This window comes from Panthera leo, chromosome A1 (assembly GCF_018350215.1).
Source record: "Panthera leo isolate Ple1 chromosome A1, P.leo_Ple1_pat1.1, whole genome shotgun sequence".
NCBI classification, from domain to species: domain Eukaryota; kingdom Metazoa; phylum Chordata; class Mammalia; order Carnivora; family Felidae; genus Panthera; species Panthera leo.
In genome coordinates, this window is record NC_056679.1 from 228272349 (window position 1) to 228286750 (window position 14402).

The window sequence follows — 14402 nt, forward strand, 5'->3', positions numbered from 1 at the left end:
TGACAACACACTTTATGCTATTTTTCAAATGGTATAACATTTGAAATTTTAAGTTTTAAGCTGTTACATTATACTTTTGATAAAGTTAACTAGGTCAAAGAGGTACCTAAACTCTGTTATATACATCAATAAGGACATATTCAAATTAACTGATTTTTTTAAAGTTTATTTCTTTATTTTGAGAAGGAGGGAGGCAGAGAGAGAGAATCCCAAGCAGGCTCTGCATTGGCAGCTCAGAACCTGATGTGGGGCTCAGAGTGGGGTTCAAACTCATGAACTATGAGATCATGACCTAAGCAGAAATCAAGAGTCCACGCTTAACCACTGAGCCACCCAGGCCCCCAAATTAACTAATATCTGAGATAGCTTTTGGTACATAGCTTTATTTACAAATTGGGTAGAGCTTATAATCCAAAAAATTGAGAGAATACTAGGAACAATGGGGAATTGTTTAGAACTAAACCCAAACTCCCATTTTAATGACCCTTGTGGAACATTTATTGTGGTTTATAATTCTTGTACCTATGTGAGACCTCTTTTCCTGTTTTCAAAGTCAGGTGAGGCATGATTTGGAGCATATCTCTATAAAGATTGATTTTCATAATTTATTAAAATTTGATTTTAGGAGGTCGGCCTAAAAATGAATGCGGCCTAGAAGTCCAAATGTTCCATCTGGATTTGTCTGAAAAATGATATTGTTGATTATAATGCAAAAATTCTCAAAACATATATGTGGTGAAGAAATGAACAACACATATTCATTTTTATCTTTCAACGCAATGCCATGCTATTAAATGAAAATGCAGTACTAAGTAGCTTTGAAACTACCCTCTGAGTAACCTGATTTATTTTTTGGAGTCTCTACTTTAAAGAAACATTAGAAAAGAGTGAAATTAACTTTGAAATAAAATATGGTACAGTAATACTCTCCATGCTCTTAGGTCAAAACGTCTGCATCTTGGGAGACCAAAACAGGGAAGTGACATTCATCCTGGCATTTTGTAATATCAGAGCCTGCCAGAAACACCACCAGGGGTGCCTCTGCTGACACCATTTTGGTGGGTCTGGCTGGTGGTGACTCCCTAATAAACATGTCAGGGTGATTAATGAACTCATTATTTTATCAAGATCAGGTTTTTTGGTCTAAGTAGCTGCGGATGATCAAAGTGGTAATTTAAAGTTTTTTATTATATGATGGATAATTCCCATAAATTTTCAGTGATATCTGGAATTTTAACAATAGCACAAACTTTTGAAAACAACTTATTTTTTAAACCAAATATCCTCAATATTATCTTTATAAAATAAAAAAAACCTTTTTTTATTATTTTTAATGTTTATTTATTTATTTGAGAGAGAGAGAGAGAGAGAGAGAGCACAAGCAGGGGAGGGGCAGAGAAAGCAGGAGACACAGAATCCAAAGCAGGCTCCAGGCTCTGAGCTATCAGTGCAGAGTCCAATGTGGGGCTCAAACTCACAAACAGTGAGATCATGACCTGAGCTGAAGTCAGATGCTTAACCGACTGAGCCACCCAGGCGCCCTCCTCCCACCAAAAAAAAATTCTTTAAGATTTGTAAAAGCTTTGAAGAAATACTTCTGTCCCATTTCCATTCTATGGGTGATTTAGAAACAAAGTAAACATGAGGACTGGGGAAACTTATACGATTAATTTAGACAGAGCTTATCGTTGTCTGTAAATGTGATCTGTTGGCCGCGGAGCCGTTTGCTGTGTCTCACCATCAGCAGGACCCTCGCTACTCCTTACTTCTCAATCCTGAGGACAAAACTCCAGGAGAGTGACTACCTTGCTCGTTGATTTCCTGATAGTGTCTCCCAATGGAAAGTGACAGCAGAAGAAAGGCAGTGGGGGCAGGAAGACATGTTACCTAGCTTCCTGACAGTGCCACTGGCTTTGTCACAGGCAGAGCCACCACATGGCCACCTGCAGAAGTGCCAACAAAAGTGACTGTAGCTTCTCAGTCCGAAAGATCCAGCTCATTTGAAAACCCAATGGATTCAAACCTTTAAAAAAAGCGGCCAGGTACCTCGTTCCTTGCAGTCATTGATATTTGTCTCTGTCAGGGATCATTAAAAAAAAAAAAAAAAAAAAAAAAAGCAGTCCTTAAAAATAATAATCAAACATCAGGGGTGCCTGGGTGACTCAGTCGGTTAAGCCTCTAACTCTTGGTTTCAGCTCAGGTCTTGATCTCACAGTTTGTGAGTTCCAGTCTTGCATTGGCTCTTCACTGATAGCTCTGAGCCTACTCGGTTGGGATCCTTTCCCTCTCTCTCTGCCCTTCCCCTTGCTTGCTCTCTCTCTCCTTCTCTCTCTCTCTCTCAAAATAAAGAAACTTAAAAAAATTAAAAAATATAATCAAACATCAAAACCCACAACAAGACCGATTCCTTTTTAATTTACATATTTCCTATAAGGATGGGGAAAATTGGTTAAAATAAAGGATTGTTGTCAGTGGACTATTTTTTACAATATTAAATTAGCTTTGGCCCCCCCTTGAGCATATAGCCTGGTATCTCTCCACCTGCCCCTTATTTTCTGCTTTCAATGGGAAAATTACAGGGGCGTCTGGGTGGCTCAGTCAGTTACGCATCTGACTTCGGCTCAGGTCACAATCTCACAGCTGTAAGTTCAAGCCCTGCATTGGGCCATGTGCTGACAACTCGGAGCCTGAAGGCTGTTTCAGATTCTGTGTCTCCCTCTCTCTCTCTCCCCCTCCCCTGCTCATGCTCTGTTTCTCTCTCTCTAAAAAATAAACAAACATTAAAAAAAAAAAAGAACGGGAAAATTACAGGAACTCTATGCATATGGAACAGAGTGAGATCAGTGGCAATCCAGTCCTCCTTCCTATCATGAGATGGGTGGAATTTAAACCATCCTAGAACTAATGTTTCCATAATACTCTATAGGTTGTCAATTGAAGGATTTTAAAGTCAAAGTTTCTAAAACATTTTAAGCACACAGAGTGAACTGAAATACTAAACTTCTCAGAAGGTGAGGGTAGGCAAAGTTCTAGAATTTTTAAGACTAAATGCAATGTAAGTAAAAATAAAAAAGAAAAAAAAAACAAAAAAAAAAGAAAGAAAAGAAAAGAAAAAAAAAGCTAAAATCTGTATTAGCTCCCTATTGCTACTCTGATAAAGTGCTACAAACGTAGAGGCTTAAAATAATACAAATTTATTATCTTAAAGTTCTTTTTATTTATTTTTTTTTAAATTTTTTTAAAATGTTTATTTATTTTTGAGACAGAGAGAGACAGAGCATGAACAGGGGAGGGGCAGAGAGAGAGGGAGACACAGAATGTGAAACAGGCTCCAGGCTCTGAGCTGTCAGCACAGAGCCCGAAGCGGGGCTCGAACTCACGGACCGTGAGATCATGACCTGAGCCGAAGTCGGACGCTTAACCGACCAAGCCACCCAGGCGTCCCCTTAAAGTTCTTTTTAAAAAAGTTTTATTTATTTTGAGAGAGAGAGAGCACATGTGAGTGGAAAGAGAGAGTCCCAAGCAGGCTCTGTGCTGTCAGCACAGAGCCAGGTACAGGGCTTGAACTCACCAACCATGAGATCTCACCTGAGCCGAAATCAAGAGTTGGATGCTTAACTGACTGAGCCACCCAGGCGCCCCTATTTTCTTAAAGTTCTATAGGTCAGAAGTCAAACTTAGATTCACTAGGCTAAACTTGAGGTGTTGGCAGACTTGAGTTTTTTCTGGGTGCTTTAGGAGGGGAAGAGATTTTCTGGCCTTTTCTGGCCTTTTGAGGCCACATGCCTTCCTTGGCTGGTGGCCTCTCCCTCCATCTTCAAAACAAGTAGCGGGGCATATTCTCTTTTCTCTGACCTCCTCCTTCCCTCTTATAAGCATTGTTGGGATGACATTGGCCACCGGATAGTCCAGGATGATTTCCCATCTCAGGACACTTGCTTACTCGCATCTGCAATTTCCCTTTTGCCACATAAAGTAACATCCTCATAGGATCCAGGAATTAGAATGTGGAAATAGTAAGGTTTTTTGTTATGTTTTCTCGAAAGCATAATATGTTAACCGAATATTAAACCAAATAATAATAAAAACATTTAAAAAATATTAAATTTTCAGGTCCTTGGTAGCAACTGATTTTTCACTTTTGCTTAAACTTTTCCATATTTTATGTTTTTATATGTTATGCATGATATATTGGTTAGTAATATGTGATTTTTAAGGGAATTTATGTGTATAATGGGCCCATTCTTGTGGCATGATCACTCAGTTACTCAATTACACCTAGGGGAAATTCCATCCGTAGATCAACACAGTTGCAACCCTAGAAATTCATCAGATGGCACCACCTCTTGGATTATACGCAGAACAAAACAAAACAAAACAAAACAAAACACATTCTTCATTTTAGCTTCATATATTCACTTAGTCAGGGTGACCTAACGTATACTGTGGTAGCAAACATCACAATGATCTCTATAAACACAGTATATAATAAATACGTTTATTCCTTGCTCATATCAAGTTCATTACTGGCCAAGAGAGTTGATCTAGAGCTGTAATCTACTGCTTTGGCACAGTGGCACCTTCATTCCAGTATTTGCTTCCTTTGATGTTAGAGACTGAATGTTTGCGTCCCCCCCCCCACACACACCCCGAATTTCAAATGTGGAAGCCCTAAAACCCCAGTGTGGATTTGGAAGTAGGGGCTTCGGGAGGTGGTTAGGTTTAGATGAGGTCATGAGGGACAGACCCCCCGATGGGATTAGTGCCCCTGTAAGAAGAGGAGGGGAGACCAGAGCTGCCTTTCTCTGCCATTTGAGAACACAGCAAGAAGGTGACTGTCATCACGCCAGGAAGAACAACCTTGCCAAGAATACGATCATGCTGGCCCTCTTATCTTGGACTTTCCAGCTTCTAAAACCATGAGAAATGTTTGTTTGTTTGAAACACCCTGTCTGTGGTATTCTGTCATAGTAGCCCAAGCTGGCCAAGGCGCCTGGTCACTGGAGCAGTGAAAAAGAACACAGGGGATTGTATCCTGGTACCTCCCTTCTGTTCCTTTTCCTATCAGTAGACCCAGCCAAATGGGCATTCTTTGCTGAAGGTGGGCAAGGGAGTGAAATACTCTATGCTGAGAATTCAAGGAAAACAGATACAGGGAGCACTGCTCATGTTGCCATATTTTCTCAGATCGAAAAGGTCAAAGCCAGCATCACGGTAACAACCTTCCATAGCTTTCCAGGGCTATGAAAATGGAAAATCCTGTCAAAAGGTCACTGGTGAGAATGAAAATAGCTTGTATAGAAAAGATAATGCCTGTATTAGTTTCCTGTGGCTGCCCTAACAAATGACCACAAACTTGGTGGCTTAACACAGCAGAAACTCATTCTCTCGGAGTTCCAGAGACCAGAAGTCTGAAATCAAGGTATCGGAAGGCTCACATTTCCTCCAAAGGCTCTGGGGTGAATTTTTCCCTGTCCCTCTTAGGTCTGGTAGTTCCAATGTTCTTTGGCTTGTGGCTGCATAACTCTGCCTCTGTCTTCACAGGGACTTTTTCTCTGTGTGTTTCTCTTCTCTCTTCTCTTACTAGGACACTGGCTACTGTAATAAGGACCTACTCAGATATTCTGAAATGATCTTATCTGGAGATTTTTAGTTTAATCTAATTGTACCTACAAAAACCCTTTTCCACAATAAGGTCACATTCATAGGTTTTGGGTGGACATATATTTTTTTTGGCAGCGGGGGTGGTAACGTCATTTAATTCACTATAGTTACAAAACCAAGGGCTTTTAAAACAATGTTACAGGAACATTGTTCATCAATAGGTCAAGCCATAGTCATCAATTACCATTATTTCATATACTGAACAGATGTATTAGATTTCCAGCCCCTGTTTTATAGGAGAATTACATAACAAATTTCCCCTTCCTCAGTTATACATGTACAAATAAATGATTACTGGGCTCCCAGAGATGAGACACTGCCATCAGTCATCTCTTTGTACCAGAGACTGTCCAGACATAAACCTTTGAGAGTCCAAACTGAGAAAAAAGTTGAAAGTATTAGCACTATTTTAAGAAACCTTTTTGAACTCCATTCATAAGGCACCAGGCAAGGTACTCAGGACATAGTAAAAAATGAGAATCTTTCTCTTCCACGTCTACTTAAAAAAATTGTTAGAGACATGACTTTGTTATGTAACTATGTTTAAAAAAATAAAGGAAAAAAAAACAGTGATATTCAAAATAAAACAAGAGAGGGTCCGTCATTTATTTCCTGTTTTTGAAAAAGGACCAAATATAATTTATCCTGAGAACTCTAAGAGATTTGAGAAAATTATTAGAAAATATTTACTTTATCCTAAATATAGAAGAAAACTGTTTATACTAGTGACAGCAAAATTACTAAAGACTTTGAACTTGTTACATTTTTTTTCATTTCAGACTAGCAAAAACTCTTTTTTTTCTCTCTTAATGACTAAATTAACTTCACAAGTTGGAGAAGTAAAAGTGACATTCCTAATTAGTCTGCCAGGTTTCTATCCCCAAACTAGGCTTATAGGTTAGGTAAATTTGAAACAAATGTATTTATATCACAATATGATTCCATCAACAAATTACCAAGAAACGAAATGTATAGTGCTGATGAAATATCTGAAAAATGTGTGAATCATCCAAAGAAGTCTTATTTTGCCTTCTAGATATTGGTCATAATAGTCTTTTTTAAAAAAAAAATCTTAATTACCATTCAGATCTCTCCATTCTCACTTGTGAAAAGGTAAAGGTAAATACCAAGAAAAATATGTAAGTCACAGGACTATGTATTGTCCTGTGAAAGGCTAAGGAACATTTTAGCCAATCTTAGGGTCTCCAATTGACAGGAACTACCCTGCGGTTTCCTAAGGACATGGGGTTCTTAGGGTTCTGGGCTCATGAAGATTTTACTTTAGACTTTTCCTACTAATTCAGTAGAGCAGATAACAACTGGCTTTACCTTTAGCCCCACACTCTGTGACTTGGCTACTTCCGGACTTCCAGCACCTACTTCTTTTTGTCTGAAGACTTTCTGTGGCTGTGGAAGAACCCTTTGGCATGCACGCATCTGGCTGGATGTGTTATAGGCATAGCCCTTAAGCAATGATGAACAGGAGATAGTGTGTGACTATCCTGGCTCTCTCACTCTCCCGATGGGATGGCCCTGTCTCCCATGTTTCCTCAGTGGGATTAAGCTCTGGTGAACCACAGTAGGAGCTGGCTTTAAACCATCTACTTTATTGGCTTTCTCCTTCTTTGTCTGATTTTGCTTGTTTCCTTTTTAGTGTTTTCTTTACCTTCCAAATAACTGACATGCTCTCAAAACCTTATTTTAGGGACTACTTTTGGAGAATCCAAAAAGAGCCATGAAGGGAACCCCGACTCTTCTCTGTCTAAGAACAGAGGCCCAATTTTGCCTGGAATTTTAAATCATGGGGTTTGACAGGTAACTCAGGTTGGAGTGCTGGGACATTATTTAAATTAATAATAGGATTTTCTCTCTGGATTGAAAATTTGGTCTGAGAATCAGACACTTAGAATTTTAGAGCTGCAAGGTGTAGTCAAATCTTTTTATTGTACGCTCATGGAAATTGTTTTCTAGGGAAGCCAGGGGTATAAAATAGCAACAAGTCAGCATAAGAACTGAGAAGAATTAACTTAAAACATATAATTTGGTGTATATGGTAGCACTCTCTTTTTCTTTTTTTTTTTTAATTTATTTTGAGAGACAAAGAAAGAGAGCACACTAGCAGGGGAGGGGCAGAGAGTGGGAGAGAGATAATTCCAACCAGGCTCCATACTGTTAGCATGGAGCCCGATGTGGGCTTGAATTCATGAACCCTGTGAGATCACGACCTAAGCCAAAATCAAGAGTCAGTGCTGAACTGACTGAGCCATGCAGGTGCCCCTATAATAGCATTTTTAATAGATACTATTCATATAGCTTTCTCCCCAGTTTTGTTTCCAGTACCTTTAAGGGTGTATGTGTGTATGTGTCTGTGTGCAAACTGTCAATATTTAAAGGTTGGACCTCACAGGCGAAATAATTAAAGTATTCAACCAAATTTTCCCCAGATACCCATGTCTAACAACTATATTTGAAAGTTCATCAGATGTCCACGTTTAACATTTCAGTGCAACAGGCTGACCCAATCATCTGACCGAGCCCCACGTCCTGTTATGTTTCTCGTGGCTCTCTGCTTAGTATCTGTCCCCACTGCCGTTGCCTAGGTAAGACCACGGTTAAGCCTCTAATAAGTCTTCTTGCTCTCCATCTCACCTCTCTAAACGATGCTGCACACAGCAGCCAGGGGTCAAATTTCAAGGGGTCAAATTCATGATATTTAGTTGCTTAATACCCTTCACTGGTTGTCCAGACTCAAGATAAAACATCAAATGCCTTAGTGTGGAAGTCAGAAGGTTTCTCTCTCCCTCCCTCTCTCTCTCTCTCTCTCTCATTTTTCTCTTTGTGAGTTAATATAAGGTATGTGTGATGGATTAAATGGTTCCGAAGGAGGGACAAATGGATGAAACAGAAGAAGTGCTAATTGCAAGAGAGATATTTGAGAAAAAGTCCTAACAGAGTGAGTCCTGGAAGATGGCAATTCTCACTCACCTTCAGTGTCTTATACATACTGTTCAAAATGCCTGAGAAAGGATCCACCCTTGCTTCACCCAGACGATTCTAATTCATTACTCCTTGTCTCAGAGTTGAATGTTCTCTTCCCAGGAAACCCTTTCTGACGTTCAAAATGTGCCTGTGCCCTCAACCTTGTGTGCACCACGTCGCATGTGCTTATATGTTATAATTTTATGCTGACTTCTCTGTCTGTCCCACTGTGAGCTCTCTATCCTACCGTGCTGGAAGCCGAGCTCTCCCAGCCTGATGGCAAGGCCCAGGCTGTGGACGGACTGGTGACTGCAAGGCGGCCCGCCGACAGTGAAGCTTCTTGTACTCCCGCTTTTAGGTAATTTGGCCTGAATAAAAGTACCTGGGGTATTGTCTGCTGGGGAACTGACCTCAGCAGGCCCCCTAGGAAAAGAACCATTAGGGAAGAAAATAAGGTTCCGCGAGAAATTGAGCGGCCTTACATTTAGCCCTTGCCATGTCTTATGGAGACTCCTCTGCTTACAGGAAGGATAACCTCATGCATTTGCCAGCAGAAGTGGCCAACAAAGGAGAGACATATGGATTTGAAAGCCCTACTCCGGCAACTAAGGAGTGTACCTCTGGGCACAGGTGACTTCAACCCCTAGGCCCACCTGGCCCTCCGGAGGCATTCCAGATGATGACTGAACCTAGTTGGTTAAGGTACAGAATGTTTCATTAATTCCTAGGTGCATTGTTTCTCTGAGAATGTGTGAGGCATGGGTTTCTAAGGCTTTTTCAGCCCCTTCCTGGCACCTCGGACCGAGGCAGACACATTGTTCTTCTGGCCTCATGTGGTTAGGAGGTCATGCCCCGTAACTCTTCCACTTGAGGTGTTGAGAAATGGAGGGCCTTTCATGTGAACAGCAAAGCAAATGCTTTATAGACTATAGATAATTATAGATAAACGCAGATGCATAATGGAATAATGTAAGAAATTAATCAATAATCAAAGAGTGTGCAGAAACATTATGAGAAAATCGCCATGTTATTTCTTTTTAAATTTTTTTTTTTAACGTTTATTTATTTTTGAGACAGAGAGAGACAGAGCATGAAGGGGGGAGGGTCAGAGAGAGAGGGAGACACAGAATCTGAAACAGGCTCCAGGCTCTGAGCTGTCAGCACAGAGCCCGATGTGGGGCTCAAACTCACAAACCGTGAGATCATGACCTGAGCCGAAGTCGGACGCTTAACCGACCGAGCCACCCAGGTGCCCCATGCCATGTTATTTCTTAAAGGTTGATTACACATAGGAACATTTTTAAAATTAGGTAATGTCAGAAAAACACGGATGACGTATGCTACAACAAAATCACTAGCAAATATAATGCCACGTTTGCTGCAATAAATCGGCCAGATCAGCTCACAGCGGTTGTCTGTGTCCATTTTTATTTTAGTTTTTTATTTTAGTTTTCTTTTTTTTTTTTTTTTTTTTTTAAACGTTTATTTATTTTTGAGACAGAGAGAGGCAGAGCATGAACGGGGGAGGGGCTGAGAGAGAGGGAGACACAGAATCGGAAGCAGGTTCCAGGCTCTGAGCCGTCAGCCCAGAGCCCGACGCGGGGCTCGAACCCACGGACCGCGAGATCGTGACCTGAGTTGAAGTCGGACGCTTAACCGACTGAGCCACCCAGGCGCCCCTATTTTAGTTTTCTTTTATTTTCACCGACGCCGTCCTTCCTCGGGAACCCCTGGGCCTGGTGGAGCTGGACTCTGGAACTACCTGTAAGGACCAGGCTCTTCTCAGCATATGACCAGTGTGTGGTACATGGTAGATAAAAGTAAGTGTAATTGTTGATTAAATTCATACAGTAGGTAATAGAAAAGATGCATGTGCTTGGTGATAGTAAGTGGTGGTGAGGAGTGCTTCTCATAAATTTAACCTACAAGGTAAAGATTGGCAATAAATGGTAGGATAGAGAGGGAGGAACATACATTAAAAAAAACAAACAAACAAACAGTGAAAATAGATTTTCCAATCTTTCCAATATGGCTTCCTGGTCATATTGCTGGTATTCTGTCTCTGTTCCAAGAAAATCCCATTAAATAAATTTTGACTGTAGCAGAAGGAGCCTTAGGAAGTGGGGCAGTTCCCTTTCGAATTATACTGTTCAAAGCTTAATTATGAAAAGCAATTGTCCTCGGGAAAGGCAGCCGAGCTAGCTCAGCTGTCCTAACATGGTCTTTTGACCCCAGCCTCAGTGCAATTGCTTGGAACGTGTTGGTTTCTAATTACTGGCCATAGAAACATGCATTAGATGTCGATGAGAGTTGCCCAGAATTGCTGTACACAACAGAAACCCAGATTCTTCCCCAGTGGTCAGCGCCCAGCAGCTGGGCTCAATTTTTCTATTTCAAGTTAGTAATGCCTGTAATTGCTGTGTGATTCTACGTGTGATTCTTCTTCCTTGTCAGAATCTCCATTTACGGCTCCCTTCAGAACCCTGAAGCTAGTAAATTCATGGGGATTGTTCCCGTGGTTTGTTTTGAAGTGGCAAGAATTATGAAAGCAATTCAGACTCTCTTTCTGGTTATTTTTCCTTCCTAGTGTTTAGTCTCCCTAACTTGAGCAACAGTTTAACATGATTGTGCAAGTCGTGGAACCTCTGTCAGGGTCCCATAAACTTGAAATGGATGGTATCTATTATCAGAGACTCATACAGCTTTCATATTTTACTCTCTATATTGAGTGGCCGGTTATTACCCTTTTTATACCAAAATGGCTGCCTGTTAAACTGCCTAACACTTGCAAGAAAGCAAACACAACCAGCATTCAATGTTTTACCATAAAAGCAAGAAATGGAAATGACCTTTCTGGTCAGTCTCTCTACCCCCTTGTCAAGTCCCCAGAGGAAGGATGCACTAAATGCTTCATGGTTTCTTGCTGGTGATGAATTAGAATGTCTCAAACTTCCCGTAGGACGCTGACAGATGGAGTTCATCTGACACATGGTAGGTTACAAGGCATATGCTGCAAAGATAAGGGAGGCGAAGCTGAGAAAGACAATGTGAGTTTGATGGAATTTTAATAAAACATTGACGGTGTGGTGTTTTCTGAAACTAAACTTTTTTTTTCAGTGCAATAAAATGCCTTAGCCTTCCTTTGCCTAACTCTATTTTTCCTCATAAAATATATTTAGACTTTGAGCTAGTGACAGGAGTCTCGAAGACTTAGTTCTTTGAAAAACAATTCTGAAGGTGCCACTAAAGGACTGTTGAGTGATTCTTCCCTCAGGGCATTTCACCAGTAAAGACTGCAGATTCATCTATTTGTCTGTTTGTTTGTTTCTAGTCCCTTCTGGTTAGAAAACATAAACCAAATAATCAGGAATAGTATTTACAATGGAAATAAAAGATGAGTGATGGCACAAGGTAGAAGTTTTGCGTGAGACTACATGAGTACTGAAAGGTTAATTTTTATGCATGAGCTAAGATGTGAGGTGAGACAGGACAGGAAGCAGAGAATGTATGCCATTTCAGGCACTTTAAACAGTAATACATGTCGATTTTGACTCAGTTATCTAAATATTTTAGTGGGAAATATACTTGGGGACCCACAAGATTTGAATAATGGGAATAGTTCTCTGTTTCATTATGCTAGCATAGACTTGCCTTGGTACAGTACTGTAGCCTGGGGAAGGCTTTCTCTCTTTTTATATATGATTTATGATGTATTGCTCATGGCTGAGGGTGACAATGGTGGTCAAAAGGGAAGTTTTTGAGTTAAACTAAAAAGGAAAGGAGAAAAATGAATCCACAATCTCCACTTGTCCGAATTTCTAGTTCTGACAGAGTTGAGATACCCAGTCTGTTCAACTGGGTATATTACGCTCTTTTAATTTTTTAACGGAGGCGATTTCTATCATGATGGCTTAAAATAACTTTGGATAAACTGGAATCAGAAATCATTATAAGGCAGAAGAATAGAAGCCTTTAGTTATCACAGAGTTGGTTAGTTTAATTTTTTTATAATCTTTTTGATGTTTATTTATTTTTGAGAGAGAGGGAGACAGAGCACGAGTAGGGGAGGGGCAGAGAGAGAGGGAAACACAGAATCCAAAGCAGGCTCCAGGATCCGAGCTGTCAGCACAGAGCCTGATGTGGGGCTCGAACTCACAAGCTGTGAGATCATGACCTGAGCCGAAGTCTGACGCTCAACCGACTGAGCCACTCAGGTGCCCCCAGAGTTGGTTAGTTTAAAGATACATCTATAACTAAATAAAACTCCATGATTTTAAGTAGAAAGTGGGCATTTTTATTTACTCTTTGGTTGAGAGTTGGTATATGTTTTGGAAATGTGTTCAGTAATAAGTGCAATTTTATATTTGTTTCATTTTGTAAGAATTCCTTTGAAATTTCAAAATTAGGAAAGTCAAAGTGGGAAGCTCCCTATTGCTCTTTCCCCTATAACCCGCTCATTTATTGCATTTCTTTTCAAAATTTATTTCTAGCCTATGAAAAATACACTTGACCCTGAACAATGCAGGAGCTAGGGGCACTGACCACCCCTCTGCAGTTGAAAATCCAAGGGTAACTTTTGATTCCCCACAAGTGTAACTGCCAATAGTCTACTGTTGACAGGAAACCTTACTTAGTCAATTAATACTTTGCATGTGTTATATATATTATGTAGTACAGTCCTACAATGAAGTAAGCTAGAGAAAAGAAAGTTATTAAGAAAATCATAAGAAAAGGAAAATACACTTAGAGTCCCGTTCTGTAAAAGACCCCCATGTAAGTGGACGTGTACACTTCAAAGCTGTTTGTTCAAGGGTCAACTGTGTATATTTAATATTCTCTCTGTAAATGGATTATGCAATACATATTGTTTCCTATTAGACACACACTCATTCCTATGCGATCATTTATTTTGGGAGCAATAGAAAACTACACGAACACATTGATTCTCTGCTATATAAAGAATGAATTATCATGCTTTCAATAGGCCACCAATTTTGTTCTCTTTTTCTTCCCTATTTTAGAAATACCGTTGCAGGTTATTCCAGAGATTAACTTTAAAGACTTAATATACATGAACTTTAATTTTATGAATTATCACATTAACTCACTATCCACTATAAAAGAGGACATTAATATATACATCCTTTATTTCATTTCTTCTTTTTCCCTCTACCTCTTTGCATGATTTAATTATTATAAAATGCATATAGCATCCCGATTAGCAACACAGTTAATCTCCTCTCTCCTTTAGCTATTAGGTGACTTTAAAAATTGAAAACCATTTAAAATTTGTTGAGTGATTTATAATAAAGAGGCTCTTAACTAGGCTTTCTGCATACATTATCTCATTTAGTCTTCAGAAAAATGTGTGTCCAATATCTAAAGGCTGAAATACATTGACACCTGAGTATTTACAGGCATCTCAAAATTAGCATGTGTAAAATGCAACTCTCGATTCTTATTTTGATCATCTATTGCTGTACAGCAAACTGCTCCTAAACTTAGTGTCTTCAAACAACCATTTTATTTTGTTCAGGGTCTTGTGGATTAGAAATTTGGGAAGGGATCATCAGACGGATGGCTCATCCCTGATCCACATGACATCAGCTGGGGTGTCTGGGACTGAAGGATCCTCTCCCAAGATAGCTTTTTCTCTTATGTATATGTCTGGCACCTTTGTTTTCTCTGATTCTGTCTCTCCATCCAACTCCATGGTGCTTCATCTTCCATGGTCTTTCCATATGGCTTGGGCTTCCTTG